The following is a 21,108-nucleotide window of genomic DNA, read 5'->3' as shown; positions in this document are numbered from 1 at the left end:
TACAGCAGGCACTTACGGCTGCCCCCAACCCCCAGTTGCCTATTTGTACCCGGCTGGGAACCAAAAATAAAGGGAAGCCCTTTTTTTATTATTTCATGAATTTCATGAAATAATTAGAAAACAAATGACGTAGGCTTCGCCCCATTTTTGTGTCCAGCCAGGTACAACTAGGCAGCTGGGGATTGGAATCTTCAGCACAGGTTGGCCTGAGCTTTCTGGGCCTCACTGCTGCGAATTGCAGTCTGCAGCCGCCTCAGAAAATGGCATTTTCATAGAAGCGCCATATTCTGGCACTGTATCCAACTCTTCCACCACCTGCCTGCTACACCTGGCTAGCATACAAAAATATGGCGAAGCTCACGTCCTTTTTTTGTAGTTTTTTGGCAAAAAAAATAAAAAATGCTTCCCTGGATTTTCCATTGCCAGTGAAGGTAACACCAAGCAGTGGGGGTTAGCAGCCAGTAGCTGCTTGTATTACCCTTAGCTAGCAATACAAAAAATGCAGCAGGAGCCCATATATATTTTTTTTAATTATTTATTTAAATAACTAAAAATAAAATGGGCTTCCCTGTATTTTGATTGCTGGACATCACAGTGCTGTAAAAATAAATCTTTAAAAACATGACGTAGCGCTCCGCGGTATTTTTGATTCTCAGCGCAGATAAAGCAGACAGCTATGGGTTGCCACCCCCATCTGCCTGCCGTTACCTTGGTTGGCAATCAAAATACAGGGAAGCCCATTAATTTTTTCTATTTAAAAAATAGTTAAAAAAAAAATGACGTTGGGTCCCCCCATTTTTGATAGCCAGCTAGGGTAAAGCAGGCGGCTGTAGCCTGAAAACCACAGCTGGCAGCTTTACCGTGGTTGGGGATCCAATGTGGAGGTCCCCTCAGGCTCTTTTTTATAATTATTTTATAAATATTAATAATTACACAATAAAAGTAGGGTCCCCCCCAAATTGGATCACCAGCCAAGGTAAAGCGGACAGCTGTGGCCTGGTATTCTCAGGGTGGGAAGGTCCATAGTTATTGGGCCTTCACATCCTAAAAATAGCAGGCCGCAGGCACCCCAGACGTGGCGCATCCACTAGATGCGCCAATCCTGGCGCTTCACCCCAGCTCATCCCGTGCCCTGGTGCAGTGGCAAACGGGGTAATACATCGGGTTGATACTAGCTGTAAAGTAACCTGAGATCAAGCCCAGCAGTTTGTGATGTCATGGCGTCTATTAGATACTCAACATCATAAACTGTCAGTACTAACAAAAAAAAAAAAAAAATCGACAAAAGAAATTTATTTGAAAAAACAGTCCCCAAAACATTTCCTCTTTCACCAATTTATTGTAAGAAAAAAAATAAAGGGGTCCCACGACGACTCTGGACCGTCTAGAATATGGGGGGGAGACACTCAGGGAACGTATACCCCATTTTCTAGGAGTGCGGACCCTTCATGTGAGGAGTGTGGGTGCAATGAATCTGCACTCACTCTCCCCGGGTCCACAGCAGCAGAGTCCATGTCGTAATGGTTGCTACCAAAGCTGCAATGCCCTGCTCATGAGGTAAGGGCATGCCTAATCAGGAGAACTACTGTAGAGGAGCTCTGCTCACTGGTATATAGGTGCTCAGAGGTAATAATAGATAAAATTAGTGAGTAACCTCGGCACTCTAAATCTCCCAGACTAAGTCAGTAAGTCACAACGGATAGTAATGCAAAATCACTCTTTATTGGTCCGTATTAAGAAAAAAAATTTTTTCATAAGCATATATGTTTTTGTCCAAAACAAGTTACAAATGACGTTTCGGCCTGAGCCTTCGTCAGATTGGACTTATCTGCATGTAATCATGAAAAATGACAATAATCAGTATCACATAAGAGTGAGAGAACAATAACATAAACTCGAACAATGTAGAGGTACAATTGGGATGCAGCAAAAAAATTGCAACACAGCAAGAAATGAAACACATGATACAAATGTCATAATACAGTACAAGGACAATATAGTAATGACAAATATGGGGTCAGAGTAGACTTAGACAGCTCTGGTACGAAAGAGATGTCAATAATAAAGTAACATGTGCAGTAGGTGTAGAGCTACAGTATGCATGGCAGAGCTAATGGGTAGACCGACCATAGAAAAAGAACGGAGAAAAAGTGGAGAAAAAGTGGAGAAAAAGTGGAGAAAAAGTGGAGAAAAAATGGAGAAAAAGTGGAGAAAAAATGGAGAAAAAAATGGAGAAAAAGTGGAGAAAAAGTGGAGAAAAAGTGGAGAAAAAAATGGAGAAAAAGTGGAGAAAAAGTGGAGAAAAAGTGGAGAAAAAGTGGAGAAAAAATAGAGAAAAAATGGAGAAAAAGTGGAGAAAAAATGGAGAAAAAAATGGAGAAAGAGTGGAGAAAAAGTGGAGAAAAAATGGAGAAAAAGTGGAGAAAAAGTGGAGAAAAAAATGGAGAAAAAGTGGAGAAAAAGTGGAGAAAAAGTGGAGAAAAAGTGGAGAAAAAAATGGGGAAAAAGTGGAGAAAAAGTGGAGAAAAAGTGGAGAAAAAAATGGAGAAAAAGTGGAGAAAAAGTGGAGAAAAAGTGGAGAAAAAGTGGAGAAAAAAATGGAGAAAAAGTGGAGAAAAAGTGGAGAAAAAGTGGAGAAAAAAATGGAGAAAAAGTGGAGAAAAAGTGGAGAAAAAGTGGAGAAAAAAGTGGAGAAAAAGTGGAGAAAAAGTGGAGAAAAAGTGGAGAAAAAAATGGAGAAAAAGTGGAGAAAAAGTGGAGAATAAGTGGAGAAAAAGTGGAGAAAAAAGTGGAGAAAAAGTGGAGAAAAAGTGGAGAAAAAGTGGAGAAAAAAATGGAGAAAAAGTGGAGAAAAAGTGGAGAATAAGTGGAGAAAAAATGGAGAAAAAGTGGAGAAAAAATGGAGAAAAAAATGGAGAAAAAGTGGAGAAAAAGTGGAGAAAAAGTGGAGAAAAAGTGGAGAAAAAAATGGAGAAAAAGTGGAGGATAAAGTGGAGAAAAAGTGGAGAAAAAGTGGAGAAAAAGTGGAGAAAAAGTGGAGAAAAAGTGGAGAAAAAAATGGAGAAAAAGTGGAGAAAAAATGGAGAAAAAGTGGAGAAAAAATGTAGAAAAAAATGGAGAAAAAGTGGAGAAAAAGTGGAGAAAAAGTGGAGAAAAAGATGGAGAAAAAGTGGAGAAAAAGTGGAGAAAAAGTGGAGAAAAAATGGAGAAAAAAATGTAGAAAAAGTGGAGAAAAAATGTAGAAAAAGTGGAGAAAAAATGGAGAAAAAGTGGAGAAAAAGTGGAGCACCCTTTGGTGCCTTTCATGTGGCACTAAGGGGTGCTTAGCTTTGTATTTAGCCAAAAAAATGAAAAAAAAAATGACGTAGGGTTCCCCCTAGTTTTGTAGCCAGCTAGGGTAAAGTAGACAGCTGCAGCCTGCAGTCCACAGCTGGCAACCTCACCTTAGCTGGTAATCCAAAACTGAGGGCACCCCACGCTGTTATTTTAAATTAAATAAATAATTTAAAAAAAAAACACGTAGGGGTCCCCCAAAATTGGATCACCAGCCAAGGTAAAGCAGACAGCTGGGGCCTGATATTCTCAGACTAGGGAGGTCCATGGTTATTGGACTCTCCCCAGCCTAAAAAAAGCAGGCCGCAGCCGCCCCAGAAGTGGCGCATCCATTAGATGCGCCAATCCTGGTGCTTCGCCCCAGCTCATCCCGCGCCCTGGTGCGGTGGCAAACGGGGTAATATATGGGGTTAATACCAGATGTGTAATGTCACCTGGCATCAAGCCCTGGGGTTGGTGAGGTCAGGCGTCTATCAGATACCCGACATCACCAACCCAGTCAGTAATAAAAAAAATAGACGACAAACACATTTTTATTTGAAAAAACACTCCCCAAAACATTCCCTCTTTAACCAATTTATTAGAATGAAAAACAAATCCAGGTCTGCTGTAATCCAAGGGGTTGCCATGACGATCCACACTGTCCCAGTCAATGAAGAGCAGGATGTTCCCCATTGGCTGGGAGAGCAGTGCAGTGACCTGAGCTAACATCAATGGGTCAGCCCAGGTCACTGCAGGGGATGACAAGTGCTGCTGTCAGCGAGGTACATTACCTGCGCTGATCTCCAGCACACTGACAGCCCCTGTCACTGAGTTCAATGACCGGCACCTTCACACCAAGTATCGCGAGAGGCCCGTGACGTCACCGCTAGTCAGTCTCGGGTCGGAAGCGAGAGGTGATGTGACAAGCGGCGGCCATGGAGGACAGTGACAGCGCTGAGGTCGGGATGGCGGGACTTCATCACCGCAGGTAAGCCGAGCGGGACCATGTGTGTATGTGTGTGTGTGTGTGTGTGTGTGTATGTATGTGTACATGCCGTGGGCAGGAGGGGGCGGAGCGAGCTGAGCGGGGAAGTGTGGGCTTCCTGCACGTAACTAAGATGAACATCGGGTTACTAACCAAAGCGCTTTGCTTGGATACCCGATGTTTATCTTGGTTACCAGCTTGTGGCAGGCTGCCAGCGATGGCTCCTGCACACTGTAGCTGTAAAAAGCCCTGCTTTTTGCTGCTAGAACCGTTCTCGAACGTATCTAGAACTATCAAGCTTTTGCAAAAAGCTCGAGTTCTAGTTCGATCTCGAACAGCCCCCAAAATCACTCGAGCTTAGAACTGGAGAACCGCGAACCGCGAACCGCGCTCAACTCTAGTAATGAGTGGAGGTCGGAGGAGCCTCTTAAAGAAGAAGTTACAGGTCTGTAAGAGCCAGAAATCTTGCATGTGTTTAGATGACTAAATACTTATTTTCCCCCATAATTTGCAAAAAAATCTTGCCAAATCAGACAAGGTGATTTTCTGGATTTGTTTTCTCATTTTGTATCTGTCGCGGGCGGAGGGAGTTGGGAACGCCACTTGCCTGGGTATCGATGGCGCTCGGGTCCGGTGTGTGAAGTTGTGAAGCCACCCACGGGGTTGTGGGTATGGTGGGCACCACCGCTGCTGGTGACGGGGAATCCCGGGAGCGTGCTGCAGGGCGCAGTGCTGCGGTGCAGTGCCTGATGGCACTGTTGTACTCACAATTGAACCACACAGAGTCACTGGTAAACTAGAAACTGCCGGAATCCGCAGCCTTCGGTATGGAGGGTGTTTATGTCCCACACACGGTGCAGCAGATTCCTGTTCTTTCCCTGCAGTCAGGTGCCTCTTTCTCCACTCTTTCCCTTTCTTTCCTCCTCGGCTGGGAACGGGGAGTCCACTCCCCTGCAGTGATCTGGGATCTCTTTCGATACCTGCGGGCCACTACCCTGCCCCGGTCACCTCAAGTCCCTTCCTCACTAACAGCCTGTCCCGGCCCTTTTGGAGCACGCTTCTGTAGCAGCCCTGGAGCTACAACTCTGGACTCCTCTCCTCTCCCTCTCCCCACACACTCTGCTCTCACCCCTCACCTCCTGCTCAGTTTAGCTCTTACACTGGGGGGGGGGGTGTCTGTCCTGCTGCACTGGTGTGGGATCAGGTTACCAAGGAGGAGAATGGCCTGCACTTTGCTGGATTTTTGCAGGCTCTGTGACACCCTGGTTTTGTCAGGGCGTCACACACCCCCTTGGTAAAACACAGCCCGTCCTCGGGCTGTCCAGGCATCGACATTTATTGAACGTGAAAAAGAAAGTGCACACATTACAACTATACGTCTTCCCACATTGGGAGGTACGTTTACTAAAACTTTAAACTGTTCTGCCACCCCACACCTGCGGTACAGATGGCCTCCTCCTGAACTTGAGGACGTTCAACAGGTGTGACAGTCCATAAAACAGTCAACTTTTTAACTTGTGGGTAGCTGTCCATTTTCCGCTACCATCGCTGTTGTGCCGCCGCTGCTCCCGGTACGGGGCACGGGTCCCATGCTCAGCCTGCTGCGTAAGAGCCAGGCCTACTTGGATGCCCTCGGCATCGGCTGCAACCGGCCTCGCTAACTGCCGAGGGCTCCATCTCTCACTGGCCTGCTCCTCTCTGCAGGTGCACTCCGGCTGCTCCACAGCCGGGACGGGGTACCTGGGAGCTGGCACCGCATCTGGGGAAGACATCCAATCAGGTGTCGCCTCCGCTGTGGCCGGGCGGACTGCCGGAGCCGACGTCATCACCCTTGCGGCCGGGCGGACTGCTGGAGCCGACGTCATCACCGTGGCAGCCGGGCGGACTGCCGGAGCCGGGTGTGATGTCATTGGGGTTGCGGCTACTGCTTCCAGGAACCAGACGGGTGCAGAGTCCTGGCGTCCCTGCTCTTTATCCCTTCGGTTACATAAGGCAGACTTCCACCTGCCCCCCCTTGGTTCTCTCCGGCATCTCCTTCTCTGGGGGCGGGGCTTCACTTTTCGCGCCTTTCCTGCTTGGGGAAGACGGCTCGAGCGGGAACTTTTTGCGCCCAAGATGGCGGAATTTCAAAATTTTCGGCCGGACATCGCCGGTGGGGACTGCAAGGCGCACTTCTACTGGTAAGTAGATGGGTAGGATCCTGTTTGTGACGCCAAGTTGTCGCGGGCGGAGGGGGTCGGGAACGCCGCTCGCCTGGGTATCGCTAGTGCTCGGGTCCGGTGCTTCTGCTCCTCGGTGGCTCGAGCACGGGGCCAGACCCGGGGGCTTGAGCAGCTCCTCCTCGCCCACGAGTGAAAAGGGGAGGTTTGGTGGTGGGATGTCGGTTGTGATGCCACCCACGGGGTTGTGGTGATGGTGGGCACCACCGCTGCTGGTGACGGGGAATCCCGGGAGCGATGGCGGAGAGCAGCTAAGGTGTTGACCCCTCCGTGGGTAGGGGCTGTTGGTCCCGGGGCCCGGTAGGAGGGAGCGTGCTGCAGGGCACAGTGCTGCGGTGCAGTGCCTGATGGCACTGTTGTACTCACAATTGAACCACACAGAGTCACTGGTAATCTAGAAACTGCCGGAGTCCGCAGCCTTCGGTATGGAGGGTGTTTAAGTCCCACACACGGTGCAGCAGATCCCTGTTCTTTCCCTGCAGTCAGGTGCCTCTTTCTCCACTCTTTCCCTTTCTTTCCTCCTCAGCCGGGAACGGGGAGTCCACTCCCCTGCAGTGATCCGGGATCTCTTTCGATACCTGCGGGCCACTACCCTGCCTCGGTCACCTCAAGTCCCTTCCTCACTGACAGCCTGTCCCGGCCCTTTAGGAGCACGCTTTTGTAGAAGCCCGGGAGCTACAACTCCAGACTCCTCTCCTCTCCCTCTCCCCACACACTCTGCTCTCACCCCTCCCCACCTGCTCAGTTTAGCTCTTACACTGGGGGGGGGGGTGTCTGTCCTGCTGCACTGGTGTGGGGTCAGGTTACCAAGGAGGAGAATGGCCTGCACTTTGCTGGATTTTTGCAGGCTCTGTGACACCCTGGTTTTGCCAGGGCGTCACATATCTCATAGTTGTGGTCTATCTATGATGTCAGTTACAGACCTCTCTCATTCTTTTAAGTGGGAGAACTTTCACAATTGGTAGCTGATAATACTTTTTTCCCCACTGTAACAATGTATGATATAGCACTAGAAGTGTATATCTTAGCAGAGATATGAACATTTTGAACTTAATTCAGCATTGGACTTTCTTATTAAAGAAAAGTAAAACCTTAAAGAAAGGACACTTTAAAGGGATCCTGTCATTAAATATACCATCACTAAACAGTGGTTGTAGCATTGTTTAGGATAGTGGTGGCTTTTAAAGATGTCTACCTCTCATTTGGGCCTAAGCATAAAAAATAAAAGTATAAAAGTATAATGTAGACCACTACCTGCAAAGCATGAAGTGACCGATAAGTACATAAACCAGTTTTGCCAGCATACAATTCAATTTTTTTTCCAAACAATCCAAATTGATTACAGACTGTTACTATAGCCCATAATATTCTCCTGTTTTTAATAATACAGCATTCAAGACAAGCGTATTAGTACTGTGAAGCATTCATAGAAAAGAAAATTACAGATACTGATAATTACATCCAGCAAACAAAAAAAAAGATCCAGCTCACCCAATTTTGCAGGAGACCATGTTAACTGGACGCTGCATGGACACAAGTTAGACAACCAGACATTCACAAGGATTTGCACGGAGAAAGGTAATCCAGCATGCAAGGCCGAAAAATAGGTTAAAAATCCAAAGTTTTATTAGGTCATAATAAAAAGTCCATTATAAAAGTCCCTCCATGATCTATAACGGACGCATTTTGGACACTAGGTCCTTATTCCATCTCAATAATCTCCCGGTGGGAGAATATGTCAAAGCGAAAAGGTGCTGCACTGAAAAATCCTTATATGATAGTGAGTGTCAGACCATTAATAAACGTCTCCTGAATAGGGGATAATCACAGCCCCTTCTAGATAATGTGTGTTCTAGAGCAGATCTGAAAACCAGATCAGAATATTTGTATATGAAGAAAGACTCACCTAATGATAAACAATCTGAGGTAGTTTTTTTTCCACTAAACATAGTAAGAACTATTACCAGATCGTAAACATTGTAAGGAAATATCTCCCCATTCTTTCTACAGATAATGAGCTGAAAAAAATTCTGGATGAGGGGGTTAAATTTGTGTTTAGAAAAAACTTAACAATTGGAGGTATGATATCACCCAGTGATCAAATGAACAAACCTAAAAATAGCGAGACCAATACAGGCTTACCTTCTACAGGATCGCATAAGTGTAGTCAAAGGGTGTGTGGTCTATATCAATTCATGATAAACACTCAATACACCAAAAGTTATGTCACCAAAAAGCAATACAGGATAAATTAATTTATTAATTGTGGGACCAATAATGTTGTCTATGTGATTTCTTGCACAGAATGTAACATGCAGTATGTAGGGAGCACTATGCACACACTGAGAAGGAGGGCATCAGAGCATATATATGATGTGTCTAAGGCTGGGGCCACACGGGGACTACTGCGATCCCCTTGCATGACATTCGGCTCATGCTGGCAGTACAGCAGAGCCGAGTGTCATGCGTGTGTCCTTGCTACTGAGGTCCGTTCGTGGGAGCAGACCTCAGCTGCGGGGGGCGGGCCGGCACTCAGGAGGGGTGGGAGGGATTTCTCTCCCTGTCTCCTGCGTAGCCGGCTATTGCCATTCTCGCACTGCACTAGCGGTACACCGGTGTACCGCGAGTGCAGTGCGATTTTTCTCTCGCCCCATTCACTTGAATGGGTGCGAGAGAAAGAGTCTCGCATTATAATCGCAGCATGCTGCGATTGTTTTCTCAGTCCGATTAGTGCTGAGAAAATAATCGCTCATGTGTGCTCACACACAGGCTAGAATTGGTCCGAGTGGAATGCGATGTTTTATAGCACTCCACTCGCACTGTTTTTCTCGCCGTATGGCTTAGGCCTTATACTACTACTAGGAGCCCCTCAGGTGCCTCACAGCACTTCATGCAGGTGCACAAAGGGGATCTCAGCACCCTTAAAGTCAATGCTGTAGAGAAAGTAAAAAAAAAAAATACAAACAAAACACCCCTTTATTAACCCAGACATCCAGTTCCGATGTAATCCACACAAAGTCCCATGAGGATCCCGGCTCTGCTACATACATACTGAAGTCACAGAGCGTGGGCACAGAACATGTCTGCACGTGGTGGGCTTCAGGCAGAGACTGATTTAGCCACAGTGATGAATGGTGACGTCACGCATTTTATCTGCGGCCATAGCTGGAGGTTCCCAGGGAATCACACCTGTGAATGCAGGTAAACTGACTTCAGGTGACCTCATTAAAATCAGTGCTCACCGAGTTCACAGACCTGCATCTCCTGGCAGAAAACCACGTTTTTTTGCCAAGAAATGAATATTTGGTGCTGAAATTTATACACCATATTTCTGCACCTAATCTGCATTACCTGGCAAAAAAATAGCATTAAAACCGAATGTGTCAAAACTGTTTTTGCGTGTTTTTTTTGCCATGAGATGCAGTTTTGATGCTGAAATTTATACAGCATATTCCTGCACCAAATCAGCATCTCCTGGCAGAGAAATTGGATCACTGTTGCATCAAAAACCATTTTGTGTTTTGATGCAGGGGTTTTTTTTGCCAAAAGATTTGATGGAGAAAAATGGTAAATAAATTTCAGCACCAAATCTGCATCTCTTGGCAAGAAAACCTGTGGTCACAGGTGGGCTACCGTGGGCACATCCAGCTGTGACCGCAAATAAACAAAGTGACATCACTGATCATTGCTGCGGCTGAGTCAGGCTCTGCCTGAAACCACAGCATGCAGACATGTTCTGTGCTCATGCACTGTGACTTCAGTGTGTATGTAGCAGAGCCGGAATCGTTGTGAGACCTCGTATGGACTACATCGAAACTGGGTGTTTGGGGTTAATAAAGGGGTGAGAGTTTTTTTGTATTTTATTTCAAATAAAGAATTGTTTTCAGTGTTTATGTTTTTCACTTACAGATTAGTAATGGAGAGGGATTTCTCATAGATGCCTCCTCATTACTAATCTAGGGCTTAGTGGCAGCTGTGAGCTATCATTAACACCTCATATTGACCAATTCGCCACTGTACCAGGACAATTGAGATAAGCATGCTAAAGTGCCAGGATTATCTCATCTAATGGATGCCACAATTCTGGGAGGCTGAAGGCTGCGATATGTAGGCTAGGGGTGGTCAATAACTATGGGCCTCTGCAACCTGAGAATACCAGCCTCTAGCTGTCAGCTTTATTATGGTTGGGTCTCAAAATTTGAGGGGGACCGCACACCATTTTTTTTATTATTTATTTAAATAATTTTAATAAAAGCCACATTGGGTCCCTCTTATTTTCATACATACCTAAGATAAGCACAGCTCTGTGGTCTGCAGCCTGTAGCTGTATGCTTTATCTTTGCTGGGTATCATAATAAGGTGGACCCTACACTAATTTCTTTCTTTTGTTATTTATTTTTACATCACTATAGGGATGCACACAGCGTTTGCGATGCCAAGCAGTCAGACACGCTGTCACATAGGGTGGAGGCATGGTCTGCCTGCAACCAATCACAGAAACGGGCACTGCCACTTGGCGGGCGGAAACAGCACATATGCATGAGGGTAATGAGGGACCCTGAAAGTAGTGTTACAGCCGCACAGAGACTGTTAAGTATAATGTGCTTGCTCTAATCCCCCTAGCTATTTCTAACACTATTTTAAAGAGCATGATTTGGTTCCCCATAGGCTTATATGGGGATCAGCATACAGCCAGGTATTTGGTATATATTCAGGGCCCAAAATGTGTTTTTTAAACATCTGATTTGACCCACCGTTTCTTGATATCTGTGGGTTCGCCCATCACTAGTCATGATAAACATGTTGTGAAAATCAGACTTTGATAGATCCCTATTAGAGATGAGCCAACCCCCTAGAGTTCGAGTTCGGTTCGTCGAACGGAGGATACATGATTTTAGAAGGGCATGACATGCCTAAGAGGTTGACTTTCAGCATCTGCAAGCTGTTGGCTACAGAAATGCTGCCTTTCCACCCTGTTGACACAGAGGATTTTTGAGACCTTATGCCCATCGCAGTTCCCCAAGAGCCGATGCCCAGTTGCTACTCCTTCTCCAAGAAAGGCGTGCCTGCGCTACACCAGCATGTCGCACAACATCACCGCTTCCTTGAGAAACTCTGTATGTGGCAGGGTGCATTTCACCACAGACACTTGGACCTGTAAGCATGGACAGGGGCGTTACATGTCGCTGACTGGGCACTGGGTAACTATGGTGAGAGATGGAGAAGGGTCTGCTGTACAAGTCTTTCCGTCCCAACAAGCTGTGTGTCAATCCTTCTTCTGTATGTAGAAGTTCCTCCACTGCTTCTGCCTCCTCAACCTCGTCTAGCTCCTCAACTTCCGCTCAAAACCTGTCTGGGAAGGCCACCCGCGTTGTAACTGTGCACAAGGAATCCCACACACCTCCTTACTATGCTGGCAGCAGAGCTCAATGCCATCAGGCGGTCAAATCTTTACTTTGAAATGTATGGGAAATGTGAGTCACACCGCTGAGGAGTTGTGGACGGTTAGCTCTGGAGACCGAGTTTCATCAATGGTAGTCTCCACTCAACCAACAGCCAGGGAAAGCCGTGTGAGACAATGATGCAAACCTGGGTGCGGCCCTTCGCCGTGACAATGTGACACAGTGCCTTGCATGGCTCACGTGTCCAACCTGGTTGTCAAGCAAAACCACTATCCCGGCCTAGATGGCCTTCTGCAGAGGATACGGTGTAACACCTGCCTAGATCCACACACTCAGACGGGCTGTAAAGGATAAGCTAGAGGGAAGACAGTCAACAAGCTGCACCCCTACAACCCCGAAACCCTTTAACCCCTATACAGGGATTTGGAATTACACAGGGCCAAAGGTGATCAATACCTGTGGAAGGCTGCAGTCCGAGAGAGTAGTAGTCAGGCAGGGTCAAACTATGAATTGAGTAACATGAACAGAATCGGATGGCCAGGACTTAATCAGAAAACAAGCAGAGGTCAAATGTGGATCGGGCAACGAGATACATAAACAGCAGTCAGGAGAAGTAGTCAGGAAACAAGCGGTAGTCAGCACACAAAATCACAAAACAGAACTGGGAAGAACAGGAACCAGAAGTTCAGAACTATGTCTGGCAGTGGTCAGCAGACAGGAGGGGCCTAAAAAAGGGTGTGGTGTCTTCCCAATAGTTGTAGCTGAATGATAGTACTTCAGCTGTGAGACAACCACCACCTACAGTCAGCTAGTGGTACTGCAGATCTCAAGGTAACCCAGCCCAGTGGCTGTCTGGAACCTGCGGCCACCGGCGCCGCTGGCATCTCCCATCAACAGCACTATCTGCGAAAGGAACATGGTGTCACCTGGCGATTGGAGTACAAGTTGCTGGAGTGGACTCTAGTGGTGATGTAACAGCCGTGTGCGACAATGATGCAAACCTGGGTGCGGGCCTTCGCCAGGGCAATGTGAGACACATGCCTTGTATGGCTCACGTGTTTAACCTTGTTGTCCAGCAATTTTTAAACCACTATCCCGGCCTACATGGCCTTCTGCAGAGGGTACATTCGCTATGTGCTCACTTCCACCATTCACAATCAGCAGCTGAACAACTTACATTGCTCCAGAAGTCTTTCGGTCTGCCTGTTCACCGCCTGCAATGTGATTTGCAGACATGCAGGAATTTGAATCTGCACATGTTGCAGCGCCTGTGGCAGCACCGGCGAGCCCTGCTGCAATACGTTATGACTATACAATACGTTAGACTGGGCTAACAATATCCAGAGGTGGGGCAGATCACGCTGCTGGAGTGGTCTCAGATCAAGTACCTTTGCACCCTTCTTCACAGTTTACAAATGGCAATGAAGATGTTTAGCGCTGATGAATAGGGATGAGCGAACCGGTCGCGGTAAGGCTCGAGCTTGGTTCGGCGAACGAAGGTCGCGTTCGAGTTCGGTTCGGCGAACCGGTTCGGCGAACCACTCGAACCCCATAGGAAACAATGGGAGGCAATCACAAACACATAAAAACACCTAGAAAACACCCTCAAAGGTGTCCAAAAGGTGACAAACCACTCACAACACAACACAAACACATGGGAAAGGGACAAGAACAAATTCCCATGTGAAAACAAAACAGCATTACGAGGAAAAAGAGGACGAGACACAGATATAGGCATGGCATGCCCTTCTAAAATCATGTAAAACACCGCAAGGTGACTCCAAGCGGAGTTTCCCTTTTTTCCAAAAATTGGGCCACACAGACACCCCTTCAGTGGCAACACTTGTGCCCCAGTTGTACACTTCACAGGTAGATTTGCATCAAGCATATTCGAAGTACACAAGCATTTCATCTCCCCAGGATGACACCGGGGTAGGTAGCAAAGTCTTTGCTGATCCCAGATCTGTTCATTTGGATCATTTTTAGAAACTCTGCAAGCAAGGGTTACTCCAAGCGGAGTCTCCCTTTTTTCCAAAAATTGGGCCACACAGACACCCCTTCAGTGGCAGCACTTGTGCCCCAGTTGTACACTTCACAGGTAGATTTGCATCAAGCATATTCCAAATACACAAGCATTTCCTCTCCCCAGGATGACACCGGGGTAGGTAGCAAAGTCTTTGCTGATCCCAGATCTGTTCATTTGGATCATTTTTAGAAACTCTGCAAGCAAGGGTTACTCCAAGCGGAGTCTCCCTTTTTTTCCAAAAATTGGGCCACACAGACACCCCTTCAGTGGCAGCACTTGTGCCCCAGTTGTACACTTCAGAGGTAGATTTGCATCAAGCACATTCCAAATACACAAGCATTTACTCTCCCCAGGATGACACAGGGGTAGTAAAGTCCTTGCGGATTCATGACTTGTTCATTTTGATAAAGGTTAGTCTGTCCACATTGTCACTGGACAGGCGCGTGCGCTTATCTGTCAACACACACCCAGCAGCACTGAAGACACGTTCTGACACAATGCTGGCAGCTGGACACGACAAGATCTCCAAGGCGTAAGTGGAGAGCTCTGGCCATTTTTCAAGATTTAAAGCCCAAAATGAGCAAGACTCCATTTGCAAAGTCATGGCATCGATGTTCATAGTTTCATAGTTTCATAGTTTTTAAGGTTGAAGGGAGACTCTAAGTCCATCTAGTTCAACCCGTAGCCTAACATGTTGATCCAGAGGAAGGCAAAAAAACCCCAATGTGTCAAATAAGCTCCAATGGGGAAAAAAATTCCTTCCTGACTCCACATACGGCAATCAGACTAGTTCCCTGGATCAACACCCTGTCATAAAATCCAATATACATAACTGGTAATATTATATTTTTCAATTAATGCGATCAGGCTCTGCTTAAATTTTACTTGTGAATCCCTCAATACAACATCATACGGCAGAGAGCTCCATAGTCTCACTGCTCGTACAGTAAAGAGTCCTCATCTGTGATTATGATTAAACATTCTTTCCTCAAGACGTAGCGGATGCCCCCGTGTTCCAGTCGCAGGCCTAGGTGTAAAGAGATCTTTGGAAAGGTCTCTGTACTGTCCCCTCATATATTTATACATTGTGATTAGATCCCCCTAAGCCTTTGTTTTTCCTAACTAACTAACCCCAAGTTTAATAACCTGTCTTGGTATTGCAGCCCACCCATTCCTCTAATAATCTTGGTCGCTCTTCTATCTACCTGTAAGATTATGCTATTTATAACCTTCTATACTTTTGCTAACAAGAAATGCATCCATTCCTCTCTTAAATTCATTCAGTGAGTTGGCCATCACCACTTCCTCAGGAAGAGAGTTCCAGAGCCTCACTGCTCTTACCGTGAAGAACCCTCTTCTATGCTGATGTAGGAATTTTCTTTCCTCCAATCGAAAAGAATGCCCCCTTGTTCTTGTCATAGTCCTTGGTACAAACAGATCATGGGAGAGATCTCTATATGGCCCTCTGATATATTTGTACATATTTATTAGGTCTCCCCTAAGTCTTCTCTTTTCTAGAGTAAATAGACCTAATTTTGATAACCTTTCCGTGTATTGTAATGCACCCATTCCATTTATTATTTTAGTAGCCCGCCTCTGAACCCTTTCAAGTTCAGTAATGTCTTTCTTCAGCACCGGCGCCCAAAATTGCACACAATACTCCAAGTGTGGTCTGACTAGTGATTTGTACAGAGGGAGAATGATGTTTTCATCTCGTGCCCCCAGACCTCTTCTAATGCATCCCATCACCCTATTTGCTTTGGTGGCTGCTGCCTGACACTGGGCACTCCAATTTAGATTCTTATTCACTAAGATGCCTAAGTCTTTTTCCATGTCTGATTTCCCCAGCAGTTTCCCATTTAGTAAGTAATCGTAGCATTTGGAGATACTCCTGTATCTTCCTCTTCTGCCGTTGACTATGTGTCAGACTTCTTGTCTCTGCTGCCCTTGCAAAGGATGGTCTAAAAAAATTATGAAATGATTCAACAAAATTGCGGTTACCAGCACCAGATACGGTGCTGCTGGTACGGTTAGACTGTTGATGACGAGACCGTCCCATGTTCGTCAAGTTACAACTGGGAGATTCACTCAGTGCACCACGGTTGTTTGGTGGAAAAGCCGAGCTAAGATCGAGTAACAGCTTCTGCTGATACTCCTGCATACGTGCGTCCCTTTCTATGGCTGGAATTATGTCCCAAAATTTGGACTTGTATTGGGGATCTAATAGTGTGGCAAGCCAGTAGTCATCATCACTTCTAATTTTGACAATACGAGGGTCATGTTAGAGGTAGTGCAGCAAAAAGGCGCTAATGTGTCTTGCGCAGCCATGCGGACCAAGTCCACGCTGTGTTTGTGGCATAGAGGTGCTAACCGTTCTTTCTTCCTCTGACATCTCCCCCAACCTCTTTCAACTGAAATTTGACCAAGGTCTCCCTCATCCGCTGAGTCTTCCATGTCCATGGACAGTTCGTCCTCCATTTCTTCATGTTCTCCTGCACCTTCCTCAACATTTTGCCTGCTAACATGCGCCCTTGTTGATCCCTGTCCCCCATGGTCCCATGCCTGCCGCCTTGGTGATGATGAACGTCTGGACCTTGGTAATGTTGTTGTCCCTTGCGCATATGAATCCTCCTGTACTTCCTCCCCTTTCTGTTGTCCCACCCCTGACTCCGAATAGTGTTTAGCGTGTGCTCCAGCATGTAAATGACTGGAATTGTCATGCTGATAATGGCATTGTCAGCGCTAAACATATTCGTCGCCATGTCGAAACTGTGCAGAAGGGTGCATAGGTTCTTGATCTGAGACCACTCCATCAGGGTGATCTGCCCCACCTCTGCATCTCGTTGGCCCAGGCTATACGTCATGACTTATTGCACCAGTGCTCGGCGGTGCTGCCACAGTCGCTGTAACATGTGGAGAGTCGAATTCCAGCGTGTCGGCACATCACATTTTAGGCGATGAACCGGCAGGCCGAAAGAGTTCTGGAGCGATGCAAGTCGCTCGACTGCGGCGCTTGAACGGCGGAAGTGAGAAGACAGTTTTTGTGCCATGTGCAGAAGGCCATCTAGGCCGGGATAGTGTGTTAAAAATTGCTGGACAACAAGGTTCAACACTTGAGCCATACAAGGCATGTGTGTCACCTTGCCCAGGTGAAGGGCCGCACCCAGGTTTGCAGCATTGTCGCACACGGCCTTACCAGGCTGCAGGTTGAGTGGAGACAACCATTTACCAAACTCAGACTCCAGAGCTGCCCACAACTCAGCTGCTGTGTGACTCTTAAGCCTGCTTTACACGGTACGACCGATTGTGCGATTTCACAATCGATCGTACCCGCCCCCGTCCTTTTTGCGTCACGGGCAAATCGCTGCCCGTGTCGCACAAAGTTAGTAACCCCCATCACACATACTTACCTCTCGTGCGACCTCGCTGTGGGCGGCGAACGTCCACTTCCTGGAGTGGGAGGGACGTTCGGCGTCACAGTGACGTCACACGGCCGCCGGCCAATCAGAGCGGAGGGGCGGAGATGAGCAGGATGTAAACATCCCGCCCACCTCCTTCCTTCCACATAGCCGGCGGCGGCCGCGGGAGGCAGGTGAGCTGCTCATCGTTCCCGTGGTGTCACACGGAGCGGCGTGTGCTACCACGGAAACGATGGCCAACTAAATTAAACGATTTTATGGAACCTAACGAGCAGTACCCGACTCACGATTTGTGAGCGATACTGCGTCGCTAGGAGGTGTCACACAGGCCGGCATCGCCAGCGATGCCGGATGTGCGTCACAAAAACCGTGACCCCGACGATCTATCGCACGATAGATTGCCTGGTGTAAAGCAGCCTTTATTTCCAAGACATTTCAAGATAAAGTCCGCCTGATGCCGTTGCGCTTTGCTGCCAGCATAGTAATGAGGTGTACGTGATGCCTTGTGCGCAGTTACAATGCTTGTGGCCTGACCAGGCTGGCTTGGGGCGGAGGTGGAGGACTCAGATGAGGTTGAGGAGACAGAAGCAGTGGAGGAACTTGGACAGACAGAGGATTGATGCACAAGTCGTGGGGACGGCAAGACTTGTGCAGCAGACCCTTCACCATCTATCACCATAGTTACCCAGTGCCCAGTCAGCGACATGTACCGTCCCTGTCCATGCTTACTGGTCCAAGTATCGGTGGTGAAATGCACCTGTTCACACACAGAGTTTCTCAAGGAAGCGGTGATGTTGTGTGCGACATGCTGGTGTAGTGCTGACACACCTTTCTTAGAGAAGTAGTGGCGACTGGGCATCTGGTAGTGGGGCACAGCGACGGACATAAGGTCTCGAAAAACCTGTGTGTCCATCAGGCGGAAAGGCAGCATTTCGGTAGCCAAGAGCTTACAGAGGGTAAAGTCAACCTCTTAACTTTGTCTTGGGTCGCAGGAAATATCCTTTTATTTGTCCACATCTGAGGGACAGAGATCTGGCTGCTGTGTGTAGATGGTGGTGAGTAGGGTGTCCCTGGAAAAATGCAGGTTTGTGAGGAAAGTGCAGGTGTAGACATGATGTTGCCTTCATCTAACGTTGGTGCTATCGATGTCTGAGAGAGCTGTACACACGCACTTGTTTCCCCTTCCAAACCAACTGATGACCTACCAAGCAATCTGCCTGTTCCGGTTACAGTGGTGGAAGGTGTGCATGAAAAACCAGGTGTGACAGCTGTCCCCACAGTCCTAGGAGTTGAAGAGCATGCAGATGCACTGCAAGGGGCAGGCGGTGGATGGTCCGCTCCGCTAGGCCGCATTGCAGCACGGTGAGCTTCCCACTGGGACATATGATATTTATTTATGTGATGATTCATGGAAGAAGTTGTCAAACTGCTGAGATATTTGCCTCTACTTACAGATTCCCGACAAATTTTACAGATCACATGATTTGGGCGATCCTTTGCAAGGTCAAAAAAGGACCTGGCTAGGCAAGGCTTAGAGGACATGCGACCTGCTGAGCCACCCCGACTAGTGCTCAGAGGCAGAGTGGTGGCTGAGGATGCAGTTGTAGACGTGCTACCAGTACTCCTCCTCTGTCCAGGAAGGTGCAAGCTAACTTCGTCGACAGTTGCATCCTCCTCCACCGCCTCTGTTGACCTCCTCAAGTGCCTGACTGTGGGTTGACAGTAGGGGGGATCTAGAACTTCCTCATCAAGCGTTGTGTTTGCACTCCCCTCACCCTCAGACCTAGCCTCTTCCTGCCCTGACCGAATATTTAAGTTGTCATCCCAATCTGGTATCTGCGTCTCATCGTCATCAGTATGTTCCTCATTGTCTCCACCAACAGGTGTTACAGTTTTGAATGAGGATCTACATTATGCTCAGAAAGTTGGTCATCAGGGCCTGAATCTGAGTCACAAAGGTTCTGGGCATCACTGCAGACCATTTCCTGGTCTGTACTCACTGTAGCTTGGGAGCAGACCTCTGATTCCCAGGCTATAGTGTGACTGAACAGCTCTGCAGACTCAGCCATCTCTGGTACACCATACTGTGCAGGGCAGGTGGAGACTTGATAGCTGGGAGAAAGCAAGTGTGATTGGGATGACAACTCAGAGGACTGGGTTTTTTTGGATGTGGTAGTTGAGGTGGAGGAGAGGGCACTTGTTGGAGCACATGAGATCCATTCAAGCATGTTCTTTTTTTTGTGCATCATCTACCTTTCTTACAGTTGTTCAAGTCCGTAAAAAAGGGAGCAAACCGGATTGTCCACGGAAAGTAGTAGGCATCTTACTTTTGTTGGAAGATGGCTTATCTTCAGCAGATGTTAATGTAGCTTTGTTATCTTCCCGAGGGACAATAACTTTTTATCCTTTTCCAACACGCCTGTTCCCCTTTCCACCTGCATCTGTCATTTTGCCACTCATTTTGATAGCGACAAGATTGTCCACTTAAAATGTGGTAGTAAAATTTGAGAGGTGATGTAGATTGCAGAGGTGGTCTAGCTTTATTGACAGCTGAAGAAACAACACTGACTATCCCTGACAATGCAACTATGGCCCTTAAAGTTTCAGCAGTGTTTGCTATTATAATAGCTTAGTAAAAATGAGTAGGAGAGTGGAATGCAGAGGTGCTGGAAATTGCTTGGCACCAGTGGGACACTAATGGAGTACAACAGCCACTTTTTGGATGCCACTAAGTTTCAGCAGTGTTTGCTATTATAATAGCTTAGTAAAAATGAGCAGGAGGGTAGAATGCAGAGGTGGTGGGACTTGCTTGGCACAAGTGGCACAATAATGGAGTACATCAGCCACTCTTTGGATGGCACTAACTGGCAGCACTCTTTTCAATTAAAATGGCTTTGCAAAAATGTGCAGGAGGGTAGAATGCAGAGGTGGTGGAACTTGCTTGGCACAAGTGGCACAATAATGGAGTACAGCAGCCACTCTTTGGATGGCACTAACTGGCAGCACTCTTTTCAATTAAAATGGCTTTGTAAAAATGTGCAGGAGGGTAGAATGCAGAGGTGGTGGGACTTGCTTGGCACAAGTGGCACAATAATGGAGTACAGCAGCCACTCTTTGGATGGCACTAACTAGCAGCACTCTTTTCAGTTAAAATGGCTTTGCAAAAATGTGCATGAGGGTAGAATGCAGAGGTAGTGGGACTTGCTTGGCACAAGTGGCACAATAATGGAGTACAGCAGCCATTCTTTGGATGGCACTAACTGGCAGCACTCTTTTCAATTAAAATGGCTTTGCAAAAATGTGCATGAGGGTAGAATGCAGAGGTGGTGGGACTTGCTTGGCACAAGTGGCACAATAATGGAGTACAGCAGCCACTCTTTGGATGGCACTAACTGGCAGCACTCTTTTCAATTAAAATGGCTTTGCAAAAATGTGCAGGAGGGTACAATGGCCGGGTTGTGGGTCAGTGTAGAGGAAAGGAAGCCTCACTTTCTATCCCTCCTAATGGTGAAATGCAGCATGGAATTCCCTGACACAAACGCTGTTATCTGAAGCTGTATACAGCGTTTCCACGGACCTAACTGTCACCTATGGCTCTGAGCCTGAGGAAATTAGCCCTGAAAAGGGCTGAAATAAACTTCTGTCCCTAATCTGTAGAGCTCTGTGTGTATAGCGTACACAGCAGGACCGGCGACAGGAGCTGCGTGAGCGGTGACTGTCACCCAGACGCAGAAGGCAGATA

The sequence above is a fragment of the Anomaloglossus baeobatrachus genome, chromosome 1, assembly GCF_048569485.1.
Source record: "Anomaloglossus baeobatrachus isolate aAnoBae1 chromosome 1, aAnoBae1.hap1, whole genome shotgun sequence".
Taxonomy (NCBI): domain Eukaryota; kingdom Metazoa; phylum Chordata; class Amphibia; order Anura; family Aromobatidae; genus Anomaloglossus; species Anomaloglossus baeobatrachus.
Note: the sequence above shows the minus strand (reverse complement) of the source record.